The sequence below is a fragment of the Zingiber officinale genome, chromosome 11A, assembly GCF_018446385.1.
Source record: "Zingiber officinale cultivar Zhangliang chromosome 11A, Zo_v1.1, whole genome shotgun sequence".
NCBI lineage: Eukaryota > Viridiplantae > Streptophyta > Magnoliopsida > Zingiberales > Zingiberaceae > Zingiber > Zingiber officinale.
The window spans coordinates 81,977,961-81,989,899 of NC_056006.1; the positions used below are offsets into that span (position 1 = coordinate 81,977,961).

The 11,939-nt window shown below is 41.0% G+C and overlaps 1 long non-coding RNA gene across 1 annotated transcript; it reads left to right on the forward strand.

The window, feature by feature from the left end:
- Nucleotides 1-6,080: 6,080 nt before the first annotated feature.
- LOC122031728 lies at nucleotides 6,081-11,703 on the forward strand. The gene is made up of 2 exons (XR_006125845.1): nucleotides 6,081-6,479; nucleotides 11,457-11,703. It is a non-coding gene; the product is annotated as an uncharacterized LOC122031728 (long non-coding RNA).
- Nucleotides 11,704-11,939: the final 236 nt, after the last annotated feature.

Here is an 11,939-nt window from a genome sequence, read left to right on the forward strand (position 1 = left end):
ACAGAAATTCTGTCAACACCTTTCTCTCTTCTTCTAATCATTCTTCATGGCTACAGAAATCACCTCTCCCTTTATATGCATCCATTTTATTCTTGGCAGGACTCTTGCCATCCTTCTCAACATCTAAGATGAATTTTATTTATATGGCAACATATTTAATAATATAAGTTAAAATCCATACATGTTTAGCAACAATATATAATAACACACAAAAACTATTAGACTTCAAAATAACCATTCTAGGTTATGCTCCATCTACCTATTTTATTCCCTTCCTCCTGCGTTTTGGTGTTGAGTTAGGGGGAGTCACAAACATTGATGCCTTTCTTTTCACTACACGATCAGCACTATTCCTCACAGTATTCACAATAGAAGATTGAAAAAGACTGATCTTCTCTGTTTTTGAAGCAACAACGTCACTATCTGAAACATGCTCTTCACTTGAACCACTATTCTTTTCTACTTTCAATCTATCATCACTACTATAAAATGAGCCTAAGGTATCACTTTGGAAGAAACACTTTAATAAATTGTTGCCATATATCAAATTTTAGAAAAAACATGCAATACTTTCAAATAAGTGTTGCATTATAACTAAAATACAACACATTTTTTAGAAGTGTTGCCTTTGCTATTAGTAAAGGCAACACTTTTGTAGAACTATTGCAATTAATGAATGGCGGGGTTCTTTTTGCCAAATAGCCCTCGTGAACCGCCCGCCATTGTGAACAAAATGCTAGCGAACTCCCTTTAATTTTGCGATCTCGCTCACAAAACCTAAACAATGACCTCCTTCACACGAACTTCTCTAATTTCACGATCTAGCTCACAAAACCTAAATCGCGAGTTCCTCCCCTCCCTCCACCGAACTTCTTTGCCGCCAACCCTAATCTCGCAACCTCCTCACCCTGTCTTCACCGAACATCTGCGACAAAGCCCTCTCCGCGAACTACACATCTTCACCGGACTCCTTTTTTGGTTCTCTTGCAATCATTGTCTTTCTAAGGTTAGATCTTCAATTATTTGCTTTTGTTTTTCTTGTACTTATTCCTGTTGAACATCTTGGACTGCTGCCAAGGGCATTATGTTTTTGTAGCTCCCTCAAGTTTTTTTCTCCCAATCCTTGTTCTTCTTGTATTATTTTTATTGTATTATGTTGTTTTTCTTCTAAGGTTGGATCTTCTATTCTAAGTTTTATGAAATGAGTTATGCAAAATGAAACCACAACTTTAGATTGAACACTGATGAGGTATTTGATTCAGTTGCATGATCATATTGCATCAAACCAACGGGACTTAATTATTGCATATGATATATTGTTGCTAGTTAACTTTCACAATAAAAGTTTTAAGATCATTGAAATGGTTATCTTCCAAGGGATTTCTTTTTGTTGGAATGAGTTTGGTTGAATCATCCCACTAAATTATTTTGACTCATTTTTAAAAGCCTTTTAGGATTTGTAAAAAGGATTTTAACTTGTTATATATACTTTTTTATTCTTGTAATGACAGGAATCCCTAGTGATCCGGTGGTAAGGTAGGGCCCGACCGGAAGGAGATTAAAGTGGTCAATGTTAGGGGGCGTCCGATCGAGCGAATTACCTCCGTGGTCAGCAGGAAGAGTAGACGATCCGACACTTCGACATCTCGGTCAGACACTGAGCTTCCGACGCTCATGAAGCTCAACTAGGGAGGCACGAAGGCCGAGCGACCACCCCGTTCGGCCAAATAGTGGATGCAGCCTCGACCTGGTAGACAAGGCTCCCTCGCCCGATTGAGGGGGGGGGGGGGAGCCAACCAGCAGAACATTGACCGAGCGAACGCTCGGCCCGACTGTTGCATCGCCCGGATGGCAGACTGGATGAGCGGTTGTCCCGCTCGGGACGCTCGGCCCGACTGTTCCATCACCCAGAGGGCACACTGGCCGAGCAGCTCTCCCGCTTGGCCCAATAACAGACAAAGGAGCACTTGGCAATATCTTCCTAGGGATCAGTGCCATCGACATGCAATATGGTCAGCGACGTGGTCAGATAGAGGATCGTATGGTGGAAACTTCCACTGTCACGTCAGGGATATACTCGGACTATTAAGGTATAGCGTCAAGCACGCTTTTCTGACACGGCCTTTCCAGGTATACTTTGGGAAGCGTACATGCTTCGGGAAGCATGCACACACCTCCTGGGAGCTCTATCTAAGAAGCCCCAAAGCTTCATCGGAGGTATGTTTTTCATCACTGTAGCCACAGTCACGTTGGTGCTCTTTTCTTCTCTACTTCATTTGCTTGCCACCGGTAGCTGACTTGAGCATTGGAGGGCCATCGCCGGGGAACCCCTCCTTAGCTCGGCACTAATGACTCTATGGTTGCAAGCTTAGCTCGTTGGAGGTCTGCGCCACCTTCAGTCGACATCCAGTCAACATAACCGCCATCTTCCCAGCATCCGTCTACTCACACTTAGACATGATCAAATTTGACGCCGTCTATGGGAACACACCTGAATCCTAGCTGAGGAGATGGAAGAAGCTGGATGTCTCCACACCGTGACGCTCACTCTAGAGGAGCTCGATGCGCTCATTCATTTGCTGGCGGCAAAGATAGCTGAACAGCAGTAGCAAAAGGCATTAGCCGATCGTCTGGCGCAGCAAGTGACGTCGGCCTTAGGGGGCCAGGCGGCGTAGGAGGATCGGCTGGAGCAACTTTCCATCTGGGGACAAAACAAGATGCCGACCGACACTCCAGGAGAAGTTCCACCAGCGCCCATTCTGTTTCACTGGGCACTATTTCAGACACCCTCAGAAATCGTTCAGGCAAACCAGGACCGGGGTTCTTCCTCGGACGAGGTCCCGTGCAGGACGCAAGAAAAGGCAAAGCGCCTCGAGCTGATTCGTCACCTGAGAGTGTCAACCGACAATTCTCTAAGGCCATTCTATAGGATCCGTTGCCGAGGCACTACACTCCCTTGGCGATTGGCGAATATAATGGGTCGACCGACCCGGACGACCATCTCAGTAAGTTTGATAACGCTGTCACTCTGCATCAGTACACAGATGGAGTCAAGTGCCGAGTCTTCCTTACCATGCTCTCTGGCTTGGCACAGCAGTGGTTTTGGAGGTTGCCGGATGGGACAATCAGAAGCTTTAAGGACTTCCAAATGACTTTCCTTCACCACTTCGCGAGCAGTAGACATTATCAGAAAATAAGCGTCAGCCTGTTCTCCATGAAGCAAGGCCAGAGGGAGACTCTCCGAGCCTACATCTAGTGCTTCAACCAAGTGGCAATGGCTATCCCCTTGGTCTCGTCCGAGACCATGATGAACGCGTTCACGCAAGGGCTCGTGGACGGGGACTTCTTCCGATCGCTCGTCTGGAAGCCGCCCCGCGACTACAACTACATGTTGAAGAAGGCCAATGAGTACATAAACATGGAGGAGGCCCAGGCAGTCAGAAGGAAGGAGGCTCCATCCAAACCATCTGCGCCAACTGAGCGACGGTCGCCGTCTAGCCATCAGCCGCTGAGAGGGCCACGGGCCAAAGGAATGCAGCCACACCAGGAAGCAAGGTCGCATGCCGTCTAGCATGTTGCCGCAGAGTGGTTGAGACCCAAGGGGAAGGTATGTGTAGGACCGTTAGAGTCGATAGAGGGGGGGGTGAATATTGATTCGAAAAAGACGAGTATAAACGCAGCGGAAAAATAAAATAGACACAGATGTTTTTACTTCGTTCGGAGCCTGTGACGACTCCTACTCGAAGGCCCGTGGTCCTTGACCACTTTCGTTGGGCAATCACTAACAAGTCGAAATATGATTACAGAATGAGTACAGGAAATGCAAATGAAAATAAAGCAATACCGACAAGGAAATTAAATAAAAACCGAAGTAGCACTTTGTCATAACTTTGTTGGCGTCGCACTGAACGTCGAGCAGCAAGACCAGCAGTAGAAGTGTAAGGACCCACGAGCGAAGTTAAGGGATTTATTTACAAAAATATCTAAGGTTACACAAGCGATAATTAAAGAATTAATTATCAGAAAATTTCTATGAATTTTTAGGGTTTAAAATGAGCTCATATGACGTGTTAAGGAGCTAAAACAATTAATATTGATGGAGACCTTGTTGATACCTGGTTGAATTGGGAGTTGATGGAGTTAATTACTTAGTTGCGTGTTAAATATTAGATCCGCCTGGACTTCTCCCCTGCCCTAAAAAACGCCGAACCCCACCCGTCCACTCGCGATCGCCACTGCTTCCTGGTGTTGTCGCTCCACCGAGTTGGCGGAGCACTTCACTAATGACCGGGCACTCCGCCGGACCCTGGGTTCCGGCCAGGCACTACCTCACGCAGGCAGTCCTCGAGGGACGGGGCGAATGGACGCATATTCCTGCCATCACTTCATCGGCGGCGCAGACATCGTGAGGTTCACAGAGGCAACACGGGAAAGGGGAACGCCAAGGGAAAGGCAAGTTCAATCTATATGTTGAAACGAGATCTGTGGGGTAAGCGAAATACAGCTAGGGGAGCATAGATTGTTTGTTCGCCGTGCTAATTATTCGAATGAGTTGCGATTTGCGTTTCTTGATAATGTTCTGGCTTCGTCGCATGGTTCATTCTGTTTTTCGCAAATAGATCGGTGGTTTCCGTGTTGGGGGTTTCTTGTTTTGGCGGTTGCTTATTGCTGGTTAAATGTAGATCTGCTTTCCCTTAGCAAATGGAGATTTCTAGTTTGTGTTATAGGGTTTGTCCAATTTGTTGGTGTTCTGTATCGTAATCAACTGTTGATGTTATCTATGTTATGTGAGGTTGCTGGTCGGGGTGGTAGAGTTACGCAGTGTTTGGTTTTTTTTTCGGATTCTCCATTGATTTTGTTTACAGAAATGCAGATGAATTCAGGTGCTTAGAAAATCTCTGTATCGTAATGGTTTCTTTCCGTGTTCTTGGATTTCAGGAGTAGCATAGTTGGGTTAATTCTATGTGATTGTCTCGGTAGGCTTCAGCTGCAGATTTTGCTTAGCTTGCATACGTCTCTGAATTTTTGGCAGTGATTTAAGCTTTGATGGAGTTTGCTCTTCTCAGTAGCTTTTGGGTTCGTGTTTTATTTCCGTGATGAATGAGGTATTGTGAGCTGCATGTTACCTATTTGATTAAATGTTAGATAGAGATGTTGGTAGGAATTTAAGTTCGGTACGAAGTCCGGGTTTCGGTTAAGGGTTTGTGGGGATTTTGGTTTTGAAATCTTTGTGTAGTTACTTGCGATACAATTTCTCTGCTGTATGTTGACGTTTACGGGCTTGTTCTGATGGTTTCGCGCAAATTTCATTGTACTCAGAATTGGTGTTTGATAAAGGATCAATGGATTGAACTGATAATTTTGTAGCTTACACTTGGTGATAGAATTTTAGCTGGTTTTCGGTAAACTTAGTTGCCAGCCATGGGATTTGATTTCTTTTGAGCATTAATTGTTGTACTGCAAGTGTAGTTGCTAATCACCAGTTTCTGGTTGCAGATTAATTCTATGTATCTGCTCATAAGTTTTTATATGTTGCCTCTAGCCTGAATTCGGAGAGATATGGTAAATGGTTATGTTTATAGAACTTGATGAAGTTTACAATTGTTATAGGAACAAAATATAGAAAGGATGACTGGAATATGCTATGAAATGAATGACTGGAATTTATTATAATATAGTATCTATGTAGCTAGATGGATGAATATGAGCATATGTGGTAGCAGTACGGGGTGGGTGACCCGGGATGAGCTCTGGGGAGGGCCCATCCAAACTTGACTGGTAATTTATTGTTAGCTTCGGCTATATGACTGGATGCATGTTCTCTAGTAGGGACGCCTCTAGGTTCATGGGACTGTTGACTGGCTCAAATTGTGGTTACCGGATATGTGACATATTCTTCATATTAGCTACATAGGAGCACTTGTGCATGATTTACCTTTCCTTGCTGTACTGTAGCTGTGTTATGGATTTCTTTTTGTTATGCAACCTTTATCTGCTATTTTTATTATTGCATGGATATCCTTTTTATACATATTGAATTGGGCTTGCTGGGTCGTAGACTCATGATGTCTACATTACAGGTGAGGATGTTTCTCTGGATATGGAAGGCCTTCGGATAGAGTAGGCGAGGAGGCGGGATGGACGCATGACACTGTCCGTTTTTCGGGAGTGCGGAGTGTACTAGTTGTATCACGAGAGATTTCTATTTCTTTATCATTCGGGTGGGGAAAATGTATGCGGAGATACTGTTCCTATTGGTAAACATATGTTGATACTAATATGTCCATGGGTTATAATATTATCTTATGATAGTTTCTTATTAGTTCTGATCGTTGTGTTGGTAGTTGATGAGAGGGATATAAAAAAAAAAAATAAAAAAAAAAACTGGGGATGTTTCAGTTGGTATCAGAGCACACTCCTAAGGGACAGCATGCGCAAGCCATCTCGTCATGAACTCGGCTACTTTTGTCCACAAGCTTGTAAGATTTCCTTCATTATAATTCTGAATTTGAATGGTGAATTATAATGTGCTTAAATATATAATGTGCTTCAATAAACAATTTTAGCTTACTTCTAGAGGTCCTTGGTCACTGGATGCAAAATATGTGTTCAGGCAATTTCCATTGGTGAACAATGCAAAGACCAAATGGAAAGATAAGATACCTAAAAAAAAAAAAAAATTATTAAATCATGTAATATGATATCTTGCCGGTGACTACATTCCAGCTCTTTTTAGAAACATCACAAGTAGATAGATCACAATCAACATGCATAAAAGGTAAACGTCTGCTTATACTGTTAAAAGTAGTCTACTAGCAACAAAATGGCAAGACTGAATTGTTTGTTCATAATTAGGACTTCATGAATGCAATTTATCCTGTTCTTTTATTGTTGTTGAAAAGCCAACATATGTTTGTTTTCAATGTCACAAAATTTCCTCTTTACAAAGTAATCGTTGTTGTTTTATCTGTCAACCCTGGGGAACCCATAGAGAAGCAATAGTCTTTTCCTGTTTCCGATGAGATATGGATGCAACTTGGAGTATGGTTTATTCCTGATTGGTTTTGATCTGCTCATCTAGCTAATAGTTCCAAGGTAGAATATGATTGACTCAATAGGATGATAATAATCTGTTTGTCTAAGATGGATAGTAATTAGTGCGGGGATGCTTCTAAAGTTATTTCAGTTTTACTGTATAAGATTCTATACAAATTTCTTGCCTTTCCATAGTTAATTTCTTTTTCCTTAGCAACTCATTGGCAGATATTTCAATGTCATTAACTTTATAAAAAAAAAAAAATCTCTTTGGCATGCAAACAGTATTGAACTTGTGTCAATAAAGTGCTGTAGTATTGGAGTGTTTCATTTTATTCAGTTGACTTTCAATGTAGTATATGAGAACGAAGATGTTTTTCTGGCTACAAAGGATATATTGGGATTTCAATGGAAATTGCTTGTCTCAAATGGGTTTGGACAATATAAACGAGATCTACAGAACTGATTTTGCATGTAAAATTATAGCCTTGGTAGATAAATTTTTTTTATATAGATAATTGAGTGGCCACAAGATTTCATTTTGGTAAATGGGAGTTCCACATGATGGAGAATGGTTGATACGAAGGAAAATTTTTTTTTTTTTTTTTCCTCCTTAATATATTATTTTCCTGAGAAGGATAATTGTCAGCTTGCATACATAAAATCCTTATTTAGAAATTCAAGTGGAGAAGATAAATAAGTTTTATTGATGTTGCCTTGTAGTGGCTTTAAAAAAATGTAAGTAGGTGGCAGTCACTGTATAATGTCTTTATAGATTAAAGGGGACTTACTAACATAATATTATCAGTACAAGCATTATTGAAATCCTCATATTGTCTATCTGCTGTTCATTTGTTAGGGAGGTCGAAATATGAAAACTTGGAGATTAGGGTATTTGAGCCTTAAGTGATGAAGTGTTATTGAAGGCAAATTGTATCTTTTGGTTTTTAGTTCTCCATATATTAATATGGGATAGATCCAATAATAAATATGAATTGCTCTATAGAACCAATTATATATATATACATATAATAATAATAATAATAAAAAAAAAATCCTTTCTTGAGGTAGTGTCCCCCTCCCTTGCTTACCTGGTGATTTTGTTAAGTTCAGGGTTTCAACCAAGTGCCCTGGTTTGCGAGGAGCACCAATTAAGAGGATAACTATCTTGATTGTGTTGCCAACCTCTATCATCAACATGGTTCTGTGGGATTGTTTATGGCAACAACATCGAATCATTTTGGGGGAAAGCGTGTTCAAGGTGGCTATGCGGGGTGTTGTGACTATGTTGTGTAACTTGTGACATTATAGGGACTAAAAATTAGAAGAGGGTAGTTTTATTTGGAGAACTAGAAGTGAGGTTGTGGATGAGTTGTCTGTCTCGTGTTTATCCTTGTCCTAGGTTTATATGGTATGGGTCCTAACAATATAAATTTTGATTTCCAGTTGAGCTTGGATAAAGAGGAAAATGAGTTTGGATATGTTGACATTCATAACTATTTGATGAGACCTTTGCTCCTAAAAATGTATTGGGTGATGTATACGAGCAATGAGAGAATTTGCTAAGACCCAAGGTAAGACATTAAGATTTAAACCTTGTGTCGGACTTGGGAAATTGTCATGTTCAATGGTTATCGGGGTAGAGGATTATGGAAAACCCTAGGAGTAGTTTGATTGAGATATTAGCTCATTTGTTGACTTGACCTTAAGAAGATGGTAATCAATATGCTTGGGTTGAAATCCTTTGTTGAAAAAAAAAAAACTCCTTTAAATATTTGTTATTTTACTTATGTAGTTCAGTATTTATCTTAGATTCTTCAAGTCCCGATGTTATAATGCAGTTGTTTTACTTATCACTCTCAAAGATTTTTATTAGTATTAACATTACTTGAATATAATTATTGTTTTTATTTTGCTTTGGGGTTATTATTGTTGCTATTTAACAATGCAATGGTTAGGGTATCAGGAGTATATTACATGCATCTTGAGGTGTCTGAAGGGATTTTGGTTTAGTGAGTATAGAGTGCCCTTGGGTGATGATAACACAAGTGATAATTAGGGTGACAGGTATTTAACCAAGGGTCATATGACTTTAGAGAGATTTTGAGTTTTGAGGTTGGGGTCATTGACCTATAGGTATCCGATAGTTAGGTATTGGAGAACCCTCCAAGTGTATAGGCAAGGGAGATGGGAAACCAAACTAGAAGTGTGTAACCGCTATCCCAAAATTATTTGATAAATCAAATTTCGAGGACGAAATTTTTATAAGAGGGGAGTATTGTAAGGACCCACGAGTGAAGTTAAGGGATTTATTTACAAAAATATCTAAGGTCACACAAGCGATAATTAAAGAATTAATTATCAGAAAATTTCTATGAATTTTTAGGGTTTAAAATGAGCTCATATGATGTGTTAAGGAGCTAAAACAATTAATATTGATGGAGACCTTGTTGATACCTGGTTGAATTGGGAGTTGATGGAGTTAATTACGTAGTTGCGTGTTAAATATTAGATCCGCCTGGACTTCTCCCCTGCCCTAAAAAATGCCGAACCCCACTCGTCCACTCGTGATCGCCGCTGCTTCCTGGTGTTGTCGCTCCACCGAGTTGGCGGAGCACTTAACCAATGACCGGGCACTCCGCCGGACCCTGGGTTCCGGCCAGGCACTACCTCACGCAGGCAGTCCTCGAGGGCCGGGGCGAATGGACGCATATTCCTGCCATCACTTCATCGGCGGCGCAGACATCGCGAGGTTCACAGAGGCAACATGGGAAAGGGGAACGCCAAGGGAAAGGCAAGTTCAATCTATATGTTGAAACGAGATCTGTGGGGTAAGCGAAATACAGCTAGGGGAGCATAGATTGTTTGTTCGCCGTGCTAATTATTCGAATGAGTTGCGATTTGCGTTTCTTGATAATGTTCTGGCTTCGTCGCATGGTTCATTCTGTTTTTCGCAAATAGATCGGTGGTTTCCGTGTTGGGGGTTCCTCGTTTTGGCGGTTGCTTATTGTTGGTTAAATGTAGATCTGCTTTCCCTTAGCAAATGGAGATTTCTGGTTTGTGTTATAGGGTTTGTCCAATTTGTTGGTGTTCTGTATCGTAATCAACTGTTGATGTTATCTGTGTTATGTGAGGATGCTGGTCGGGGTGGTAGAGTTACGCAGTGTTTGGTTTTTTTTCGGATTCTCCATTGATTTTGTTTACAGAAATGCAGATGAATTCAGGTGCTTAGAAAATCTCTGTATCGTAATGGTTTCTTGCCGTGTTCTTGGATTTCAGGAGTAGCATAGTTGGGTTAATTCTATGTGATTGTCTCGGTAGGCTTCAGCTGCAGATTTTGCTTAGCTTGCATACGTCTCTGAATTTTTGGCAGTGATTTAAGCTTTGATGGAGTTTGCTCTTCTCAGTAGCTTTTGGGTTCGTGTTTTATTTCCGTGATGAATGAGGTATTGTGAGCTGCATGTTACCTATTTGATTAAATGTTAGATAGAGATGTTGGTAGGAATTTAAGTTCGGTACGAAGTCCGGGTTTCGGTTAAGGGTTTGTGGGGATTTTGGTTTTGAAATCTTTGTGTAGTTACTTGCGATACAATTTCTCTGCTGTATGTTGACGTTTACGGGCTTGTTCTGATGGTTTCGCGCAAATTTCATTGTACTCAGAATTGGTGTTTGATAAAGGATCAATGGATTGAACTGATAATTTTGTAGCTTACACTTGGTGATAGAATTTTAGCTGGTTTTCGGTAAACTTAGTTGCCAGCCATGGGATTTGATTTCTTTTGAGCATTAATTCTTGTACTGCAAGTGTAGTTGCTAATCACCAGTTTCTGGTTGCATATTAATTCTATGTATCTGCTCATAAGTTTTTATATGTTGCCTCTAGCCTGAATTCGGAGAGATATGGTAAATGGTTATGTTTATAGAACTTGATGAAGTTTACAATTGTTATAGGAACAAAATATAGAAAGGATGACTGGAATATGCTATGAAATGAATGACTGGAATTTATTATAATATAGTATCTATGTAGCTAGATGGATGAATATGAGCATATGTGGTAGCAGTACGGGGTGGGTGACCCGGGATGAGCTCCGGGGAGGGCCCATCCAAACTTGACTGGTAATTTATTGTTAGCTTCGGCTATATGACTGGATGCATGTTCTCTAGTAGGGACGCCTCTAGGTTCATGGGACTGTTGACTGGCTCAAATTGTGGTTACCGGATATGTGACATATTCTTCATATTAGCTACATAGGAGCACTTGTGCATGATTTACCTTTCCTTGTTGTACTGTAGTTGTGTTATGGATTTCTTTTTGTTATGCAACCTTTATCTGCTATTTTTATTATTGCATGGATATCCTTTTTATACATATTGAATTGGGCTTGCTGGGTCGTAGACTCATGATGTCTACATTACAGGTGAGGATGTTTCTCTGGATATGGAAGGCCTTCGGACAGAGTAGGCGAGGAGGCGGGATGGACGCATGACACTGTCCGTTGTTCGGGAGTGCGGAGTGTACTAGTTGTATCACGAGAGATTTCTATTTCTTTATCATTCGGGTGGGAAAAATGTATGCGGAGATACTGTTCCTATTGGTAAACATATGTTGATACTAATATGTCCATGGGTTATAATATTATCTTATGATAGTTTCTTATTAGTTCTGATCGTTGTGTTGGTAGTTGATGAGAGGGATATAAAAAAAAAAAAAAAAAAAAAACTGGGGATGTTTTCAAGAAGTGTTCTCAGCTTAAAATTGTATTCATCTGAAGTTCCTGTCTGGGGCTTCTTTTATATGCTGTTCCAGGCGCTTGGATCCCTTCCGGGCACCTGGAATGTGACGTAGCTGCACAAACCATGATGCTCCACGTGGTGACGACTCGGCTGGATAGAATTCGCCT